We start from the raw sequence: 23,532 nt of genomic DNA, 5'->3' as shown, positions 1-23,532 counted from the left end.
AGAAATTCTTGCACTACATAGCTAAACTCCCTTCCGAGTCATATTCAACTTCTACTAACTTAAATCTCCTTTACAGTTTAAGCATATAAAGCCCATTTTCTATAAAGGCACTTCATACTGGTACAGGACACACTAGTTCTGTAGTTCCTGAACCCACAGTGGTGTTATGGGTGTATCAAAATATACTTGCATATTGCAAATGCTGTTATAAAGCCACAGAAGAAAGATCCCATAGACGATTATGCCCTGCAACTGAATATTTATTTAACAATTTTGTGTTGCTTTCAGATATTATTAGTCATTTGAAAGATGAAAGCCTAGCAAGGCAGTCAATCCATCTTAGCAGTAGTTTTCCACAACTTTGAGATGGAACAGTGTCAGGTATGGTAAAATATTTGTGTAGGTTCTTTGTTGAGAAGTGATCACAGAACAGATTTTAAAAAGTGAAATGAAATCACCTATCTATCCAGGAGATGAATAAAACCTTTTTGAGGCCATTTTCCAACCTTTTGGCTTGTGGTGCTTGGGGTGGGATGCATATCAGGGGCAGCTCCTCCATTTGAGTGGAGGAGTGTTGCCCCACCAGCAGGCATAGGCAAATGGCGTGTCAGAGGGTAGGGCTGAATCCTGCAATTGCAGGATTACAGCTGCCCCTGACTTGCGCATGTCGCGTTGCTATTGCTATGGCTAGCCCAACATGCACAGTGCGCGCCCAGCAATCTCTTGGCTGTGAAACACCCGGAGGATTGCTGGCACCTTCACCCAGCCTCAAAATGAGCACTGGGTTAGCCTGCTACCACCAATCCTGGAGCTGCTTTCAGCATGAGAACAGCTCCAGAATTGGTTGTATTGGTGCCTACTGAGCAGGAAGGAAGTCCTTCCCTTTCCTGCTCATGGACGCCGATCTTGAGAGGTGAGCACCGGGAGAGCAGTGTATGGTGAGCGTTGCACCGTAGCGTTGTAGCCACCACGTATGCATATCCTCTGGAATAAAATACCTAGCATACAAATCAAAAATGAAAGTCAAGGTAACGATATTAAATTGCACAGGAATATCGCACATGCCAGTTTAAATGCATGTGCCATTCCATTGTAATAACTGCATGTCACTATGGAACCAATATCTGTCATGCTTTATCTATGACTAAGTGTTGATATGAGAAGTCTTGTTCCTTGAAAATTCACAAACAATATCACAAATCTATAGCCAGGCCATACTAAACGCAGTGCTAGAAGTGAGTATATTTGTTTCTAATTGTTTGCCTTGTGGGAAGTAGTAGGGAAATAAATTACATTTAATTTCATTTTTTTGAGAATTTAAAAACCAACATACATTGGAAAAGCTGGTCCGGAGGTAGCCAGTGTTTCTTTTCTTTTGCAAGGGATTTTGCAAAACTTTATTACAAGTACCCATATTATGCCAGTGCAAGCATTACACAGTAGCTGTAGTGTGCATCATTAATGCTAAAAATGGGCACAATATAAATAATTATTATTCTTAAACATGTTTAGATTTTGCCCACTCAGTTATCCATAGAGGCTAATCATATTTACACCACTCATCATTAATGTTTATTAACTGAACCACAAACACCTTCCTGAAAAGTATCTATATCCAAGTGAGACCGATGTTAGGGGCCCACTGTCCTACTTGTGATTAAATATAAGGAAGCCTGACGTCTTTATAAATTGAATGCCAGTCTGTTACACCTAATACAAATGAACAAGACAATATGCCCAGAGCCCCCCTATGTGTAAAAGAAATATTCTTTAAAACAACGCATTTGTATGGGAAATAAAACACGTAAAAATCCACTTTATGAAATGCAGACATTTTATGCTGTGCTGGGTACATAATGGGTGCCTTTTTATCCTTGTATAAATGATGGAACATAATGGTCCAAAGCTTTATTCAGAAATGTGTACATGAAACACCCCTTTAACAATGGAGAATGCAGCATGCAAAATCATATGGAAAAGACACAATTAAAGACTGAAACAAAATTCGACATTCTGAAGATGGGCCTTGTATTTACACATCTTAGGGAAAAGTATAAATGAATAACAAATGGTCATTCAAGCAACATACAGCAAAGTCTCCCTTTGTAATTGCTTTTCTTAGTTAAGGCATTTCGGCAAGGACCGAGTGTTCTGTCCTCTGCAAACTGAAGTACTCAAGACTTAATGGATGACTTATCTCCTGGAAATTGATCCTCTGCTGGAGCTGGGCTGCAGACAGTGAAGTGGCAGACAGGGGTCTGAGGAAACGATACTGATTTCTGAGCGTGGTTGGTGCTCACAGCATATCAAGCCTCAATTGCAGATTAGGATTGAAACCTTTCTAATAGTGCACACCAACGTCTATTTTAATTACAGGATGGCCTGCGGCAGAAAGCTGCCACTTTGCAAGCCCATTTTAAACACATTGCAACTATCGGTCTTCATCAATCTTTAGGAAAATGTATTAAATAGCTGACTGGCATTTTTGGCTTGCCCTGTAGCCTGGATCCCTTTTCGGTTTTATTATATGAGATCAAGTCTTAAATCATATATATGAAACCACCCATTTCTCAAAATACGTCGGTTTACAAGGGTATCGTCGTGCAAACGCTGTACCAAAAGCAGCTGTGCCACCACATTTTAATTCATCCAATGTAAGCAGTCTCCAGCAAATTCCGACGCAACTGTGGTGGTGTTGTATTTATGGATTTCCAAATGCATCACACATCTCTGGGAAATGCTGAAATGTGCTGCAATCGTTGCGCATCAGCAAACCAGGCCTACGAAATGATGCAGTGATTGTGATATAAAAACATAAACATCACGAAACACGTTGGCAAGCTCAACTATGTCATGGAGGTCGTTATACTGCATCTCGGAGTAGCTAGGAGACCTCCACCAAGGAGGCAGAGAAGGAAGAACGAGCGTGTTTATGGGCTGCGCATAACTCTCATTGACCACAGGGAGGATGAGGTCATAAAGTTCTACAGACACAAAAGGAAGTCCATTGTGGAATCACTTTATAAGATTGGGCCAAGTCTACTGCAACCAACTGCAAGGCCAACTAATACCTCACCACATGTCAAACTTTTGGCAGTGCTTCACATGCAGGCATCAGGTTCTTTCCAAATCACAACATCCGGATTGGCAGGAATCTAATGGGGAGCTTTTTCAGCGTTTCTACCCTCTGTTTCGGATGCCATAATCAACTCACACACCAGTACCATCTCTTCCCAAAACTCCACAAACACAGCTGGTTGCCAAGCAAGGATTATAAGCCATCTCTGGATTTCCTTATGTCCTTGGTGCACCTGACTGCACACATGTGCAGTTGGTGGCCCCTGCTCCAACCTCCAACCTGTACAGAAACTACAAGCACACTAACTCCATCAATGTCAGGCTACAGTGGATCATCCGGGAATGTTCATGAATGTGCTGGGTAAATACCCAGGGAGTGCACATGATGCCTTCATCTTCCGCCACAGTGTCATCAATCAGCGACATGTCAATGGCACATCTGGGAATGGCCTACTCATTGGTAAGAAACCCTAAAATATATTTATTAGTATATAATAGACTATTAGTATACTCATATAGTTTTGATTGGTATAGTGTCTGTTGGGTCCTCTGTACATTCTCTGAGGGTCTGGAGCTTCCGCGCGTTGAGAAAATGCACAGAACTTAGGAAAGCAGGATTCGGGAGCGGGGGTTATTGGGACTTGCGGTGAAAATGTGCTGTTCCTGTTCCGCTGACTAAAATAAAGTTTGTTTTGCCTACCTGAAGACTCTGTTTCCTTACACTGTCGACGGGTTGCCAGTCAGCAGAACCTCCACGCGTGCGGACACATACAGTGCAGTGACCTTCGCTGTGGGGATCCTCAACTGAACAGTTTGCTATCTTCGCAATGAATCTAGATCCAGAGACTTACACTTTAGGGTATTGTACTGTCTCTGCACCACCACTCTTTCTTTTCTGGCAGCTCGATTCTCTCCGCTGCTCCTCCCATGTCACTGCAGCATCATTCCCTACCATCTCCAGTGGGTTCACGGTGACCCGCACACCGTAGTTCTTCTATGTCACCATGCATTTGTGTTGTGCGTTGTGGCCATCTTTGAACCAGGCACTATTCCAAAGCTGCATTAACTTGCACAGTTTCCCATATGGCCATTTTGAGTCAGGTTATTTTCTCGTCTGTGCCAATCTCGGTGATCTGCACACCATTTCTCTTAATTTACACACTATTTGAAGCGCTGATCTCGGTGATTTGCACACAGCATTATGCTATGTATCACCTTCATTGCAAGTGTTCTTTTTCATTGTCTACGGTGCACATGTTGATTCTGGAGTTCAGCACATCATACTTAAAGTGCATTTTTCTACATTTTATTTGTATTTCTCATCAAATTCATCCTTGTGTGCACTCCTGGCATTAGTACAGTGAAATATTCTACAGTGCATGTGTTGATTCCAGTGATCAGCACACCATCTTTAAGTGTATTTACCTACATATACTTTTCTCATCACCATATAAGGGTGTTCTTATGTGCATCTTTTGCAGTAACACACACATCTCCTCCACTATATACTTGTTTCTTCTGCTCATCATAACACGTTTGTGTTCTCTTCACAGTTTTCAAGTGTGTTATTCCTTCCATCCTCCTCCATTTCATCATGCACCAGGCAATTAACCCACCTGCACCATTTCTACCCAATCCCGCTTCTCCATAAATTGAGTGGGAAAAATGTAAGGACGGGTTTAAAACGTATCTGGAGGCCTTTGACGGAGAGTCATTCACTTGAAAAAAGAAATTTGCCATTCTAAGACATTGTTTAGGTACTGAAAGCTGGAATATTTTGAAACACATTCCAAAAGATCTAGTCATTGTTGACGATGGCAAAGGTGATAGCGTAGAGGACGAGTATGCTACAGCCATCAAAGCTCTGAACAATCATTTGAAAGCCTGTAAAAATGTAACCTTACAAAAACCCAGGTTTTACAAGAGAGTCCAATTGTAAGGTGAATCTGCCTCAAGTTATGTTGGTGCTTTGCGCATTCTTGCTGCCTCTTGTGAAAACAAAGCATTCAAAGAGGAAATGATAAAGGTCCAGCTAGTTGAAAAGACTAACAACAAAAAAGTTCAGGAGGCACTTTGATCCAAACCGGATCTCACTCTACAAAAAGCATTAGACATTGCCACAAGAATAGAAAGCATTAGTTCATACATGGAGCAAATTTCTTTAACTGAAAGCAAAAGTTAGAGCGTGCTTGCAGGCAAATCAAAATATAAGAGAAAAAAAGAGTTAAAGGAAAAGCCAGATAAAAGAGACCGTAACTATACAACGAGGAAAAAACAAGTGTGCTACAGATGTGGCAGTACCAGCATCTTGTTCGTGCCAAATCGTGCCCAAGCTCTTGACAAAATTTGCACCAACTGCTCAAAGAATGGGCATTTCACCAAGATTTGCAGGCCCCGTGGAAACAAACCATCTAGAAAGGTGCACAATGTGGAATCTACAGCGGAAGAAGCATCTTCATCCAGCGATGAAGATGAAATTCTCACTATTGTGGACATGGATTGTTCCAATGGTATTTAGGACATCAGTACTCAAGTACTGAGAAGACCCCTATGTTCTATAAATGTAAATGGCGTATGTGTCAAGGTGTTAGCTGCTACTGGTTCTCCTTTCACTCTGATAAGTGAATCTGTTTGGAGAGACTCATTTCCAAAACTGTTTTTTAATCAGTCTAATGTACATCCCATTGGATATGGCGGAAAGGCCAACCATGTTGTCGGTGAATTCAATGCTGATTTTGAATTCAAAGACAGCAGATCTAAGGGCATCATATATGGAGCTAGGGACAAGGCTTCTTGGATGGAGAGACCAAGGCAAACTTGGTATCATACTTGATCCCAATAACGTTCAACAAGTAATATTGAAGAAAGATTTCTGCCAAGTGCAAGCTGTCCAAGAAAACCCATAGGTTGTATCCAGAAGTATTTATGGCAGAGCACCAGAACTGGAGGAAATGTCAACCGCAAGTAGAGCGCTTTAAAGGTTTTATGGCAATTGGGAATTGGGTCTCTTTAAAGTTTTAAGCATATGATCAAATTAACAAAAGGGGCTCAGCTAGTGGTGCACATGGTCAGGACAGTGCCCCTGGCGTTGCAGTCAGACCTAAAAAAAAACTAGATAAATTGTGCTCAAGTGACGTAATAGAGCCTATTGAGTCTTCCGATTGGGTGTCCCCAGTGGCCCTTGCCAAATAAGCCAATGGTAACCTGTGCATGTGCGTGGACTTTCGTGATCTTAACAAAAACATATGGATAGGCCAGCATCTCCTACTCAATATTACGCAGATGACATCCACCCTCAAGGGAGCCAAGTTGTTCAGTTTATTGGATATGTCATCTGTGTATCATCAAATTGATTTGCACATAGCGTCAAGGCATCATACTGCATTCATCAATCCAGAGGGCCTCTTCCAGTTTAAGCGCATGCCCTTTGGTCTTGCCTCTGCTGTTTTTCAGAGAGTATGTTCACAGGTATGCCTGGGTTTATGATCTTTCAGGATGATATTTTGGTGTATGGTGAGGATCAAAGTCAACACAATGAAAGGTTGTGCCAAGTGTTTTCCTTATAGGACAAAAAGGTGTAACTCTTGGTATAGACAAATGTAGAGTGAACACAACCACTGTAGATTATTTGGGGTACCTTCTGAAGGGGTGCAACCTAAGCATAGTTTGGTTAAAGCTAATGAAGACTTCAGCATTCCTAGTGAAAAGAATCAGTGAAGATCATTCATGGGCCTCATTGAGTTTATTTGCCCGGTTTATACCCATTTGCGTGTCCAAGACTTACAACATTAGATGTCTTCTCAAGAAAAATGTCAGTTTTGTTGGAATGATGGATGCACTAAAGAGTTTGACTTGATCAAACAGAAAGTAGCTCATGCCATTCCCCTTAAGATGTTCAATAAGGAAGACGAAGCCATAATAATGATTGATGCCAGTCAAAAAGGTTTGGGTGCTGTGCTCTTGCAGCATAGAGATGGCAAGGATGAGATAACTGTATTTACTTCATGAAGTTTGCATTGTGCTGAGGCTTCCTATTCCGTGATTGAGCGCGAAGCTCTTGCTTGTTGGTGGGGTATCACTCATTTTAAACATTATCTTTTTGGTTCAAAATTTGTGGTACATGTTGCCCATAAACCTTTGGTATACTTATTCACCACTAGGGGTGGGGGGAAAGCGACCCCCCGAATCTCAAGATGGCAATATAAACTCATGAAACACAATTTTAGCATTGAGTATGTGCCAGGCACAACACATCTTATAGCAAATTGTCTGTCTCGCTTACCTGAGGGTTGCAGTTATGTTGTGGAGGTGAAGGATGTGTGTGATGATTTTGAATTGGTATGCAATATAATAAGCCAATCTGAAGATGTCATATCTGAGCATGAGTGGAGAGAAGCTTCTGAGGGTGATCATGAGTTTAAGGAATTTCTAAAGACAATGAGCAAAGGATGGTCAAATGACATCAACGAACAGAGGGGCATATTATCAAGGGGGTTTATCTCTGCTTTTTTGGCTTTAAAATCCAAGAAAGCGGAGATAAAATTATCTCCCTATTACCTAGCTGTCGCTAACACCAGTTAGCAACAGCTAGTAGGAGATAGCGACCATCTTGGGCCCCACTTTGCATGTCAGTGATATTTATCACTAATGACATGCAAAGTGGGCGTGCCAAGATGTTAGCGACTGGAAACAGTCGCTAACATCGCTATTTCCTATTACCAACTTTTGGAGATATTCGCGCTAAGCGAGAATATCTCCAAAAGCTAACACCTGCCCTGAGCAGTTCTTAGCCATGTTATCCAATGGGAGGTGGATAACATGGCTAAGAGCATTAGCTCGGTAATGCATGAATATCGCTGACTTTTCAGCGATATTCATGCATTGCAGCCGTTTTTTATCGCATTTGCGATAAACCTTGGTAATACCAAGGTTTATCTGCGATAAAAATCGCCGCAGCTCAGCTGTAAAATTTTGTCTCTAACCAAGCAATAGCGATAATTATCGCTATTGCTTGGTTAGAGACAAAATTTTACAGCTGAGCTGCGGCGATTTTTATCGCAGATAAACCTTGATATTACCAAGGTTTATCGCAAATGCGATAAAAAACGGCTGCAATGCATGAATATCACTGAAAAGTCAGCGATAATTATCGCTATTGCTTGGTAATATGCCCCAGAGTTGTGTGAATAAGTACAAACATGTCTTCCATGAATTATCAGTTGTGAACTGTCTGTTGTATAGATCTTCACGGTTAGTGGTGCCTGATGCCATGAGAAACAAAGTACTTACCTTAGCACACGAGGGCCACAAGGGTATACATGCTATGAAAAGGAGTGTAAGAGAACATTTCTGGTGGCCGGATTTGGACAGGAAGGTTGAACATTTTGTAAGGGATTGTATGGAATGCGCTATTAGCGACAAGTCACATGTAACTAATCTCTGTTCCGTACAACCAATTGTTGTTCCTGACAAACCTTGGTTTAAATGAGCTCTTGACATAATTGGTCCCATATTTTTGTCTGCCAATGTACCTACATATTGTATAGTCCTCATGGATTATCATAGTCGCTGGCCAGAAATCAAATGGGTAAAAAACATCCTATTCTACCTCTGTTATTAAGTTTCTTGAGTTACTATTTGCGAGGGAGGGCGTCCCTGAGGAATTACTCAGCAACAATAGCCCCGAATTTGTTTCTATCCAATTTAAAGAATTTCTACGTTCTCTGGGCGTTAAGCATGTTTAAACTTCTCTTTACCATCTGAGAAACAATGGCTTGTTGAGCGCTTTTACTGGGTAATTACACAGAAAGTTCAGTTGGCGAGAGCGAGTGGTCTAAATTGGAATGCAAAACTTGAAAACTTCAGTGGGCTGTTTGCACAACTGTCAATTCTGACACTGGTGTGTCCCTATTCTTTCTGCTTAGAGGGCGTGTGCCTGCTTCCAAGCTGTGGAGAAAATGCATGGGTAATAAAGGTTCATGTTGCTTAGGGAAAAGGTTGATGAGGTTAGCAAAAGGCGTGTCGAGGCACAAAACAGATACGATCAAAAGAGGGTCAATCCAGGCCCCAAACAGTTAAATGTCAGTGTGGGGGACATGGTGAGAGTGAAGTATAATAGAATACTCAAAGGGAAGTCCAATTTTTAAGTCCAGAGGAAGGTTGTAAAAATTAACAGAAATGCTGTTAAATTGGATCATGGCAAATGGTGGAACAAGGGCATGATTGCCGTGTCTGAGATGGGTTCGAATGTTCAATCCAAGAAACCTGTCTGGGTTGAGGTTAATAAGGAGACTAATTCCATGGCTCATTCCCTGTCATCCAGATCCATCAAATTGCCTTCCAAATTCCAAGATTATGTTTTACAATGAAACTGTTTATGCGTTCATCTGTTATTTGAAAATACCTTATTCCTTTTGGTTTCACATATTTTATATCCTTTGTTCTTAGGTGTTGGTATTTTTCCGTTCCATTTGTGTAAAGGAGAAAGATGTGTTGGGTCCTCTGTACATTCTTTGGGTGTCTGGAGCTTCAGCGCACCAAGAGAATGCGCAGAACCTTAGGAAAGCGGGATTCAGGAGCCGAAGTTAACGGTTGTTGAAGGTGCTGTTACTGTTCCACTGACTAAAATAACGTTTTACTTGCCTACCTGAATACCTTACATTGTCCAGCAAATGCACAATTTTTACTGGGAAACTATAAGCTTTACGACATGGCGCCAACAACGTTCTAGCTTAGGGCCTTATTTAAGGGATTGCCTAAGTAGATTTTATTTGCATACCTAAATACCCCTACTCATCTACTTACAGGAGATGTCCATGGTATTAGGGAAAAATCCTCCTCTGCTGAGTAGGGAACACCTTGAATTTATACAAGTGAGTCAGAGCAAAGCAAAGAGAAACAGTCCCACAGTCAGGGAAGAAGAGGACCAGCAGAGAAAGCTGTGCAAGTCAGCGCAGAACTGATGAATAAAGAGGGACACCACAGCTGGTTCCTAGCTGCAACAACCATATGCAAGGCACACCACAGCTGTGCCTATCAGCGTGAATTATGTGGAAAGAGGGCACAGACACCAGCTGTGCCTGTCAGCGTACATCTCTGACTAAACCCAAGAAGGCTAGATTCCCACCACGATCGACAAGCCACTGCTGTGCTTGTCAGCGGTAATAACGATGGAAGCCAGTAGGTGGCTACTATAGATTCCTAGGAATCCTCCATGGGGGCAGCTTAATTTCTGATAGAAAACTGGACTTCGGGAGAGCGGTTGAAATCTCCCTCCTCCTAACCAGTCCCGTCCGGAGAAGCTTAATCAGATGTGCCAGAGGGAGGCAGTCACAGGAAAGGGGTGGCTCACTTCAGAACAGCTGACAGAACAGCGAGGGAGGACGCTCACCTCACCGATGCTCCGTGACATGCTGACGAAGAAGGAATCCTCTCCCCCACACAGCAGGACAATCGACGAGAGCTGTCAAGCGCTCCCCCACAGCTCCAGAAGTTCATCGAAGGCAGTTTAATTATCTGGCACTATTAATACAGGAGTCTGCTCTTTTCACAGCTGCTGGTAAGAACAAGGATAGCTTAGCACTCTTCAGACAGTCGCTGCGGAGGCACACAGAGGTCGATCTCCACTCACATCTGATAGTGGATATCACCTACGACAGCGCGCTGCTCCTCTGAAGGTTCCAGCGAAGTGATGCGGAAAACACATCAGTACTAAGCCTGGGCGGCCAGCTACGCTCCGTGCACGGAGTGCACGGAGTGCCGCCTCCTACGCATTTTGCGTAGCCGGCGTAGCCAGGCGGCACTTTGCGCGCTCCGCAGACGGAGCGTAGCCGGCCGCCACCCGCCTCCCTCCCGCCCTCCCTAAATACATAAATAAATGTATAAAAAGCTTTTTAAAACACTTACCTTGTCTGCCGCGTCCCCGGGGCTCCCTCTCGCCGTCCCGCGATGCGCACCGCCATTTTGGATCCTAATGCGCATGCGCATGCGCGGCCGCCCGCGCATGCGCATTAGGATCCGATTCGGTGGCGGCGCGAACGGCGGGACGGCGAGAGGGAGCCCCGGGGACGCGGCAGACAAGATAAGTGTTTTTAAAACCTTTTTGGGCATTTATTTATGTATTTAGGGAGGGCGGGAGGGAGGCGGGCGGCGCGGAGTGGGGCTACGCGGAGTGCGCGGGTGGGCGTAGTTGTGCGCCCACTTCGCGTAGCTCCGCGGAGCCCCACTCCGCACACTACACCCAGGGTTAATCAGTACACCAGAGTAAATCTCCATTGGCAACCGTCAATTATAGAATTATAGAACAGATGAGGAGACACAGAATTTACAGTGGCAGGCGCTTAATTCCTCACAGCAACCTCAGTAAACTGACAGAAGTCAGATAGCAGACACCGTGAGGTATGGCAGGCATACAATAGATAAGCTCCCACAGAAGGTGCACCACCCCTTACAGTTATTATAATAAAGACAGCTGACAGGAACCTCAGCGCTAGTACAGCATGGCAAGCTCCAACGAAAGTGCCTCAGGGGCTCAATAACTTAAGAGAATAGTCAAAGTTCCCAGCCCTGGTGTACAGACCAGGGGCCAGACAACATGCCACAAGGCTCAACAATGAGGCAATTTGAACAAAAGAATCAACACAGTACCTTAATGTTGATAGTGACAGCATATGACAAGTAGAGTAAAAAGAAGGGGAGGAGACAGACTTTGCTCCCTTACGCAACCCAGTTCGTCGCCAGTGTTACAAAGATGATCAGCGGCGGAAGAAGCACAAGATCAAGATGGGTTCAGGTATGTTTATTCACCGTCCCCACTGCTCCACTCCTGTCACAGCCTAGGTGCCTCACAAGTATAACTGAACATTCTAAGGTAGCCTTCAGAACCCTCAGTGGGAAAATTCCACTTGACGAAGGAAGAGAGGAGGGAAAGGAAGTTACCAAGTTGAAAGAATAAAATGACAACAGTGTCCATGCCCCAAACCTATTTCACTGAACCCAACCAGTCAGCCAAGGTGGTAGGATCCCTTAACACCCACCGGGCATATCTTCCTCCTTGCCAGCAGCATCAAGGAGAACAAGAACATGGCAGGAGCTTCTCTTACTTAGTTTCATTGGCGGTGTCTACTTTACCAAAAATGATTAATCCAAGGCTTACCTTGAGTTCTGCATGGACAATCTGTCAGATTACCTTGCATACCTCGTTCCAGAACAGATGAATCTCTGGGCATTCCATAAATGTGTGGACGTCATCAGCTCATTCCAGGCAACATTTCTTACATTTTGACAGCTTGTCATGGGATCAAAAAGCTCTGCGTTCAGAAAAAACGTGGTTCCTCCTCAGATATGCAGCTTTGACTGTGGCATAAAGCAAAAGCATAGATACTTGCTATAATTCATGCAATGGCAGCTGTGGCAAGCATCTTCCTCACAGCTTCTCAATCCATAGTATCCCTGATCTGCCTGAACCAGCAGGAGACCTCCCTCTTAATTTCTCTTCCTAACCAAAGCCGATCTGCAAGCTCTGCTGAGCTCCCTATATCCTACCTCTGTTCCCGGGCCCACTCCTTATTCTGTCAGATCTTAAAGGCTGAAATATGCCCCCAGGAACTGTTTAGAGAGTTTTAGCCTAATGTTACCTTTCTATTCCATCAACTGCCTCCACCTCTCTACTCCTGCTTCCTTGTTAGGGATTTCTGATTTATTCATTAGACATTCTGGCATTCTTGAGGAATCCCAGATTGGTGCTTCCCTGCTATAATATGTCCCCTTATTAGATATCCAAATCTGTGCCCAAACATAGGCCATAGCTTCAAGCACTTTCAACCTCATCCTTTTGTAAAACTTTGTGTCCCTAAATTAGATTTACCCCCTTGACGTCTTTCAGCATTGCTTCATATAGTTTTCACTTGCTCCTGATTCTTTTTGCAAGCATTTATAGTTGTTTATTTGGGAGGCCCAAGCATATACCTGTTGGTCCAGGTGCGTGATACCTCACTTCTTGAGTTTCTTTTCACTTTCTTCTATGAGTTGCGCAGGACCTTGGATGGTTGGCGTTAAGGCTAGGTGTGAGGAAGGTCAGTTGTCTCATTTTGAATAAGGGGAAAATCTTGGCATGGAAAGTTAGGTCAGATCAAGCTTGAAACTCGGGACGTGAAGTAAAGGATGAGGTAATTGGCCATGTCTCCTCAAATACTCTCAACATAGAGTTAGCTTTGCTGGAGTTTTTCTCTGAGCTGTATGCAGATAGCTTAATGAGATCTGAAAAAGAGGTGGAAGGCTGGTTAGCAGAGAAATCACTTAACAAATTGTCAGATGATCAGAGAGCTGAGTTAGACCAAGATATAAAATACAATAGGTGAGGAATGTAGTCTAATTAACTAAGAGAGGGAAAGCTGTGGGACAGGATGGCTTAACAAATTAGTTCTATCTTACCGTAGGGGAGGTGATTATCCATTTTTTGACCCAACTATTTGGTGAAATATATGGGGCAGGGCATCACTTCCACCTTAATGGGGAGAGGGGTGGTCATCTTAATCTTGAAACCAGGTAAAAAACCCAAACTGTGTGAGTCATATAGAGCTATCTCACTTTTATAGAAAGATTACATGCTGTTCGGTATTATCATGGCCAAAAGATTAAGTTTGGTGGCAAGGACTCTGATTCACAAGGATCACAAGGGCTCTATAAAGGGTAGATACCTTCACGAGCTCGAGCATGAGCTAATTGATACTATTGATCTCCCCACTACCTTAAGGATGTCCTTAGTAGCTGTCACATTAGACACAATGAAGGTGTTTCATAGAGTAAATTGGCCTTATTTACATGCAATTCTAAACTTAACAACATAGGGGAGAGATTTAGAAGTATGATCCAAAGAACTTACTACACTCACTCTGCCAAAATTCTTGTCAGTGGCGCCACATCAGCAGAGTTTAAGATCTTGAGGGGGATGAAACAGGGTTGCCCTCTTCCCCCCTGCTTTTTAATCTATACATTGAATCACTGGTGGGCAAACTCAGAGATGAAAAGCGTATTGTCCCATTTAAGTGTGAGAGGTAGGAAAAACAAATCTTCCTTTCTTCTGATGACTTGATGATATGTACTGCCAACTTATAAGAGTCATTAGCAGTAGTAGCTTCAGCAATAACTTTGCTTACATTTGTTCATCTTCATAGGCACATATTCAGAAGCCTTGAACATTCTGTACAAAAGCTAAATTCACTGTGAAATAAGTTGTTGTTTACTATTGTTCACCTGGCAACTGCTTTGTGAGGGTAGAATCAATAATCGCAGCCTGACTGGCACTTTGACATGGCAGCATGGTTTATGTTTATAATGTAACCGACATTACTCCTTTGTTTACTTAGGGGAGCATTTTTCTGGCACTGCGTGGTTGACCCGTGCCAGAATTCCAGCCCAGCTGGTGCCTGCTAACCTCCTGAGAGGGATGAAACCCAGATCTCCACTAAGACTGGCTTCCTGATGACACGTACCCACAGGCAACGGGGGAATTAGATAACCCTACAGGGATTCTGGCAGATTTACCCACCCTAGGCACACTAGGATATGTAGCTCTAGGTAGGAGCAAAATATAACAGTGTGTATATGCTTGCTTATATTCTATGTAAACAGTACAATTATCCGTGTTGTTCACCATTCATGTATTTCTGATCACACTCTTCTGTTTCCTTCTATTGATTACTGCAGCACACATATTTTACACAAGAAGCATAATGCTATGAGAGATGCACTGTTCACAACAATGTATTACTTTCCAATAATGAAAACTAATAAACAGATTTAAACAAAAGAGAAGCATAATGCTTCTATAAATATTAAAAAGCCATCTTGTGTACTTCTTGTATAGTTCTGTGGGTATGCATGAGTTACCAAATGAAAAGGTTCGAGATTTTTTACCAAGATTTCCAAGATTTCCTTGGGGAGTCAGGCCTGTCAAGTTCTGAAGTTGAATTTTTCACCTCTTACCATACCTGTTTAGGGGAACAACTGGTGCACTGTGAGCAGGATAGGACAACCTATCCTGATGTTTACGCAGAATCAGTCTTGCACAGTTTTGATGTTTCAATTTTCCAAAAAAAGCACAGTTTTTACTGAGAAACTATAAACTGTACAACATGATGTTGCCAACGTTCTAGCTTGGGTTTCTATTTAATGGATTGCCCGAGTAGTTTTCTTTAGCGTACCCAAAGACACATACTCACCGGAAACATCAATGGTGTTAGGGACAAATCCTCCTCAGCTAAATAGGGAACACCTATGTATTGGCTGTAGTGTGTTTAAACTTGAACCTTTCAGAGGTTCACCCCACAGAGGTACCCTTTCTGACCTCCGCCTATTTAAAAGGCTAAGGCAGTACCAGCTAACATACCAGTGAACTGGAGACATAAGGTCACACAAATGCTACGACAATATAGGCTCCCCCTTGCAGGAGGAGATGTAACCTTCATGGTTGAGACCCACAAAGCATATAGGACAGAGGTATTCTATTTATAGGTTACATTCCCAGCAGTGAATACACAGTCAAGATGTTGTCATGCTTACATTATAGTTGCAGCATCTAATAACTACACCGCTTATGAAGAACAACAAATACCACTTACATATCAAGAACACCGCAATTGGTTTGAAGGCACCCTACCACACACAACAAGTGATGTTAGACCAGGTCCCCTCAGCAATGAGGGAGCAACATGCACGGCCTTAGCTGTTAATACACCCTATCCAGATATAGCAAATCTGACAGCACCAGAGCTATGTACACTGTACACAGATCTCATCAGAATATACAGATGTTCGACACTATATGTGATGCAAACAATGAACAAAGAAATCCCACAAGTGTTGCTCAAGCTGCACAACCACAATTGAGTATGCCTGGAACTAGTCCACTGACCATAAATGCAGTTATGGGTAAGGTTCCCATCAGACGGGAGGAAATTCAGTTCTGGATTGCACAAAAAACAAATCAGCTTGAAGCAGTGTTTCCCCATAAGGGACCCCAAGAAAACCTAGAATTCTCACAATATGCCTGCCAATGGGGATGTCTCCCCAGATGGAAGATTGCGACACCAGGGCACAGTCTTTGCTGCAGTATATACCAGAGCCCACAGTGCAGTCTCTTTAGCTGTTTTGCCAGAAGTGCTTGAACAGCTCCAAATTGAGTATGGAACAGCCACTACCCAAAGCAGGCACTGAGTCTTCAATAAAGAAGTGGAATATGAAGAAAATAAGGAAAAAACTAAAGCATGTGGTGGACCTCCTCAACAGCTATATTCTGCGTAACCGTGATTCTATTTAAACACCTGATAAGTATCACTATAATGATACACTTTCCTTTCTTTCCTTTCAGGAGTCATCTGAAAAATACTCAAAGAGAGGAATATGAGCAGAGTGCAGATCAGAGGAGTACGAGAAACGAAAATAGGACTCACAGCGCTCTTCGGACTTCATATTAAAAAATGAACAACACCCGACATCAGAGGGCATTCGTCTTCCATGTCTCCTGGTCACTCCTGTGTGACATAGACTCTGTCCCCCTCTGCTTGCAGTTACCTCTCATCTAGAATCCACATTTGGATTCCACCGGAAACTTTCTTCTTCTTCAGCAGGGGCACTTTCCAGAAGTCCGTCAACTGGGTTCAACTGCGGTTTCCAACACCACTTCACACGTGTGCACCCGGCTTCCCTAGTGTAGGTAACATGGGTACTAGGATATCCATGGAGGGGGTGGCTCTCCAACCTTCTGTCTTCCATGGGGTTTCTTCAGGGTCCACTGGGAAGGGTCCTTAATCTTTAAAAACCCAACTGCGACTTACACGTAGAGTTGTACAGAGCACGCGGTGGTGTTCCCACACTGCACATGCTCTCCGTGGGGTCCCTATCTACTCACCTTGGGGGGTTCCTTAGGGACCCCAGCACTTCTACGTCCTCCCGACATTGGCATTACCCGAGTCTTCGTTCTCATACCACTTTCTTTGTATATGGTTGGGTCCCCCTGGGTCCACTGTGTATTACGTGCTATTTACTGTGTTTCTTTGCCAAAGTATTGTGTGCATTGTGTTTATCTCCATGTAGGAGATATTTTAACATACTAAAGAGCATTATATAATAAATACATATTTTTATAAATACTTGGTGTGGTTCTTTTCACTTATTCTATACTATAAGATTGTATTCTGGTAAAATAAGCTGCTTTACACTACTTCTGACCTAAGCCTTGAGGCTGCTCTCCACAACTATCACTTAGAGAGCTTTCTAAGGTTGTCTAAGACTTCTTAAATCACCATAAGGGTTGTCTGAACTTGGTGCAAGGTGCCCACTTACATAAGTGGACATCATATACCAGGCCAGCTATATCTACCTAGCTTTTTTTAAACAGAGTCCTAAGGTAAACAAAACGATACAGCAAAAGTGGAGGTGAGCAGCATAAAAGTTGGGTGAAGACCACCCTATGCATGCTGGTCTATCACTACACCTTTACCTTTCTAATTTGTTTTTAAATTAAAACGAGAAACGGGCCATATACACTTACCATTAGGTTTCTTCTACCGACCACCCAGATCGCAACCTCACTTAGGGGAAAAAGAGTGCCAATTAAGGACAAAAAAATATCCACAGTTTCAACCATGGTTTCACGATAACTGCTTTGAGCCATTAAGCGGTCTCTCAGATATAGACTGACTAAAGTCAAGTGTACTAGGGAATAATGCTCATTTATCCGAGATCACCCCTGATTTATGTAGAAATATTAAAGACTATACATTTCTTGTGGACCCCATACATAACCATAGCCTTCCGCAGCAGTTCCATAAGAAAAGCTTGAGAATGAAAGAAGCTATTGGGATAGATCTGACTGCCACGCAAGCTGAACAGCCATTGAATAGTGGGGATGGCAACTCTTCATATATGCAAAATACCCAACCCAATAGGTGCAGCCTTCATTTAATTTCCTGGAACGTGCAGGCCTTTCACGAAGGTTATTGGATGAGGTATGGGTTCAGTATGTCAAAACTTTTAATATTAATTGTTTGCAAGAAACTTGAAGCAGTAATGATTTGTCTCTGAACGGATATAACCCACTAACCCTGCAGGCTGAACCATCTCTGGCTGGGAGGGCAAAGGGAGGTTTAGCGACCCTAATCTTGGTGCAGTATGAGTCACTAAGAATAGAACAAGTAATTGACTCCCCATGGTACCAGTTGACCTTGTGTTTTAACCTGATTAATGTACCTATATTAATTGTCAATTGGTACTACAACATCTTTGATACGCAGAATTCTGACGTTATTGATTCTCTCAATATGGAGATTGTTAAGGTAGCAGGGAAGGTCTCCCCTTTGTGTATTATGTGGGTGGGAGATTTTAACTGCACCAACCTCTGACTCATTTCAAACATACGACATAGGGTGATGCGTAAATACCATTATTGTAGTTAATGACCTACATATGATTGATACCTTGGCTAGTACCCCAATGGTGCAATATCCGACATTTCAGGGGGGGTTGTGTAAGTACAATCGATTTTATGTTGATCTCTAGCAGGTACATACACCTTGTTGATAATTTTGCGATCAATCCTAATCCAGCTAGCGAGCATAACCCTCCTACTGTATCCCTACGCACTGTGGCGCGAAAGGGTAAGGCCTCAAATTGTCTAATTAAATATAGTCATAACCAAGGGATAAGGTTAAAATAGGATAAGATCAATCCTCAGGACCTTGAGAAGTCTATCATTAAAACTAACCTAATGCAGGTGATGACATGTCTAACCAATACATCACAGCCAGATGTGATAATACTGAGTTTTGAAAATATCTGTGATGTTGTGGCTAAGAACCTGCTAAGACCAGTGAGAAAAGGTAGTCAACCTGCAATAAGATGGTTTAATACTGAATGTTCTGCAGCGCAAAATAGACTGAAGAAGGTGCTACCTATAGCTCCACGTGACACGGCCATGATAAAAGTAGCCAGGCAAACCCTCATTTCATTTCAAAACTTTATTCGGTTCATAAAATGAATCATAAAAGTGCAGAACATACATTTCATCGTACCTCATGGAACAAAATTAAAAGTTTTTAAATACACAATTTCCCAAATAATAAAATAACTTTTTGCAAAAAATATGCGCATACACAATTTTCACCAGAGAATGTTCTATACATTTTGGTATTAACCATAGGCCTTCCTAATCTTTAGCGAAACTTTAATAAAATTTAGCATGGCACAGAAAGTTTCAACAGAGGATAGTGCTAACAGGTAATCATACCCTTCCTTATAGGTGCAAGGTTGCCTCCCCTTCAGAATTGGTTTAATAAACCGGCTCCTTGGTTCTTGATATAAAGAGCAAAAAAGAACCACATGTATAGTGCTTTGGCTATCCCTATTGTTACATGGACAAGGGGGCAGCCTCTCACACCAACCCCCCTGTTTCGGGAAAGCAAGCAAAAAATGCAAAATATCCAGTCTAAACCTTGTTAGCAAGAATCGCCATTGCACATTAAGAGTAAATGTTAGATAAAACTGAGGTTGGGGTTTGTGAACATAAACATTAGCATCGTCCAAGGATGGCGGATTCAATGATTTCCAATACATTACTTTTATGTCCACCTTTGGGTTTCCCTCTATTTTTTCAGGATTGTCATAATAGGAACCCAATCCAATCTTATTTAGCATGTTACAAACATAGGACAACCAGGGAATCTGTTTTGAATTTTCTAGAGCCATGCAATCAATAATGATATCTTTAGTTAGTTGCAGGTCTTCAGATTGCCATATTTTGCCCCATAACAATAAAGGGGACATACGAATTGTATCAGAAACTCTTACCATTCCAATTTCTTTGTGGCAGAAAATGTTTGAACAACCTTTGGGGACTGATAAAACCCTTTTTATGAAATTATTTTCCCCCACCTGTATCACAGATGGTATTTCAGTACCCCATGCCCCTGCCCCATAGGTGGCCACCGATAAACATTTCGATGAATAAAGGGTTTTAAGGTGCGTAACATGTTTTTGCCCCAGTTTGCTACAGAAACGAAAGATGCCCTCTATAGCCCGGGTCGCGTTCTGGGCTCGAACCTTCATGAGTGGCGTCCAGCTTAATTTACTATTGAACAAGTTACCAAGGTAATTAAAATTTTCCAATTATGCGTTTATTTACCACAAACTTCCTGATGTTGGACCCTTTAGGACCACAAGACATTACAAATGATTTATCAAAGTTCACCTTTAAGTCGAGGTCAAGCATGAAAGTATTAAAGGCATCTAAACATACTTGCAAGCTATTTCCGGTTAGGGTCATTAAGACAGTATCGTCTGCATAAGAAAGCATGGGAATACTTTTGCCATTAATTTTTGGAAAGTCACAACCCTGGTTTAATAGATACTTTTCTAGCCCGTTTGTGTAAACCAGGAAAAGAAAAGGCGCCAAAATGCATCCTTGACGCACGCCCTCAGTGGAAGGAATTGATTTTGTCATTTCACCACCAGGGCCAAATCTAATTGATACAGTTGTTGCTGCATGTAACCTGCGGAGCAATGTGACCAACGGTTCCTCAAAGCCCATGTCATCCATCATCCGCCACAACTTATGTCTACAAACAGTGTCGAACGCACTTGATAAGTCCATGAAGGCAAGATGTATTGAGGACTTTTTTGCCTTCATGTACTTACCTATAATTAGTGCCAGGTTCAGACACTGCTCAACGGTTCCCTTTCCACGCCTAAATCCGTATTGGGAATCAACTATAAATCCTGTTGAGTCTGCCCAACTTTCTAATCTCGCTAGGATTACCCTACCCAGGATTTTACATGAGGCGTCTATTAAAGAAATCGGGCGATAGCAACATGGGTCGCACCTGTCGCCCTTCTTAAAGATTGGCACTACAATTGACTCCTCCCAAGTACCAGGGATGCGCCCGACCACAACAGCCTTGAAAACATTCAGTAATATGGGTGCCCACAGACTAACATTGTGTTTAAAAAGATCCAAGGGGACGGTATCTGGGCCTGAAGCTTTTAGTGATGATCCCTTCTCTAAGGCTTCTTCAATCTCAATCAATGTAAGAGAAGAACTGAGGGTCAAAGCCGAGGGGGATATCACTAATTTCCCTGTTCTATCCGTGCTTGACATTAATGAGATAGAAGTTGGATTAAAAATCTTAGTAAAATGTTGAACCCACTGTTCAGCGGTAACCTGCACAACTATAGATTCTTTCTTGTCGCTCTAGAAAAGGGGGCGATTTAGGACCTCCCAAAAGAGCCTACTACCTTTTAGTTGTGCAGCCTTTTCAAGGTCTTCCCAGGCAATGTTTTTTAGGTCCTGCTTTCTTTTTACAATAGCCTCCCTATAAGCCTTCCTGCTAGTTCTTACAAGTTCTCTGTTTCTTGGTCTTTGGCGCAAGGCTAATTTTAGCGATTGGTGTGTGACGGAACACACAGAGTCAAACCATCTGAATGCCTTTCGGCCGCCCTTTCCCTTGGGTTTCCTGAGGTGCTTTGCTACATGCCCACACAATTTCTCAAAGCTCTCAATAACCAGATGGGGGTCGGTTACAGGGGCTAGACATGATTCCATTTCCATTTTACAATTTGAAAGAATATCTTCCTCCAGTTTTAAGGCATTTACCTTCCCCCATTTCAAAGTGACGCCCTGATTCCTGCTATACTTAATTGACTGTTCACAGATCTTAGGTGATTCTTGTGTTGGCACGCATAATGACAACATTAGGGGATTATGGTCACTTGCGGGGTTGGCCACCACCTTCAACTTGTCAACATATTTGAGAAAGCTACTGGATACCAAGACAAAATCAATTGTGCTCATCTCCCCCCTTGTTCCCTGGAAAGTTGGTATATGCGGAATGTCGGGGGCTGACCAAGGTTCTACCACACACAAGTCATTCAGGATAATAATGTTGTTTAAAGCTTCCCCCTGGGGTGTGTGTTTAAAATGGGTCAAGGGCTGAGCGTTTGAGTCCTCCAGCCCACACACATTCGATCCTCTAAAACTGCACAACGTACAGTTGAAATCACCGACCCAAATGACAGGCGATAAAGGGTGCCTGCTGCGTGCTTTGCCCACTGCGTCCTCTAGACTTTGAATTATTGATACGTCATGTCCATTAAAGATGTTGTGGTACCAGTTGACTAACAACACAGGTTCTGGGAAAAGATGTTCTAATAACAGCAATTGATACCAGTTTGTATCCATCAATTTCAAAGTTGTCAGTTTCTGTAGTTTTATAGACAACGCTGTCATTATACCACCCTTTGCCCTCCCAGATGTCGATGGAACAGCCAAAACATCAAATGATTGAAAACCCTCAATGTCACAGGTAGTCCTAGACCAAGTCTCCTGTAAACACAGGATTCCATGGGCTCCCACAAAGTCCAGCCACGCATCATCTTCCAATCTCCCTGTAAGACCGGCAATATTCCAGCATATTAAGGATATTAAGGACGGTCCCTGTTTCCCATTGGTGCCTCCCAGATCAACTCTTGCACTTGAAGGATCTTGATCCGGCAGTAATGTGTGTTTCTCACAACCCAAGGTGGTATTTCCCCCAAAAGGAACAACGTTCTCGGCGTATGGGGGGCCAATACTCACAGTATCACAATCAACAGTCACCATTGCTGAGTCATCATTGCCCACTATCACTGAATTTTCCTTCTTTCCCAAGACTAAAACAGTAGGCGCGTTGCCCTCAAACCCAGTTGATGGTCAGTCTACCCCATCCATACCCATTAATGGGTCAAAGCGATTTCTCAGTGAGATATTATTATTTGGGATCCATCCTGAGTATTCTGCTCCCTTAGTCCTTAGTCTTCGTGGGTTAAACAGGACTTGTGTAAAAGGGCCCATACTTGGTGGTCCCAAAAAGGGGCCATTTGTCTCGTGCCAAGGGGCCCAATGATTTTGTGTACCTTGTTTCATGTTCAAATTATGTGCCCAACCCAGGTGATTGTTACCGCTTATTCTATACCCACGATGGTTGGGGTTTGATGCAGTATGATAAAGGTTAGGGTAGAAATATTCGAGTCCCACACATTGGATGTCCCCCATCCTGCCGAACCTTGCTTTACTGCAGATAATATCCTTAACCCAGATGTCTCTAAAGTTAATCAGTATGCAATCTCCCTCCAGATCTTTTTTGCTTGGCCCAACCCAGGGAACCCTCCGTACACTTAAGATTTTTGTGGCAGTATCTTCAGATAGGGGTCTGTTATTATTTAGCCAGAATTTTGTTTTATTTAAAAGGTCCTCCATTTTCTCATATTTATTCTCAGCAATTAATGGAACACCTGTCAGAATTGCCGTATACGGGGCAGCTTCAGGGGGAATATTTACATAAATCTGCTTACCCGGCAGTGGTGTTTTGCTAGGAGCTAAAGGTTTACTAACTGGAGTTTCTTTCCCCTCAATATTTATAAGGG

The sequence above is a fragment of the Lissotriton helveticus genome, chromosome 1_1 (assembly GCF_964261635.1).
Source record: "Lissotriton helveticus chromosome 1_1, aLisHel1.1, whole genome shotgun sequence".
Lineage (NCBI taxonomy): Eukaryota > Metazoa > Chordata > Amphibia > Caudata > Salamandridae > Lissotriton > Lissotriton helveticus.
This window is presented reverse-complemented; position numbering follows the sequence as displayed.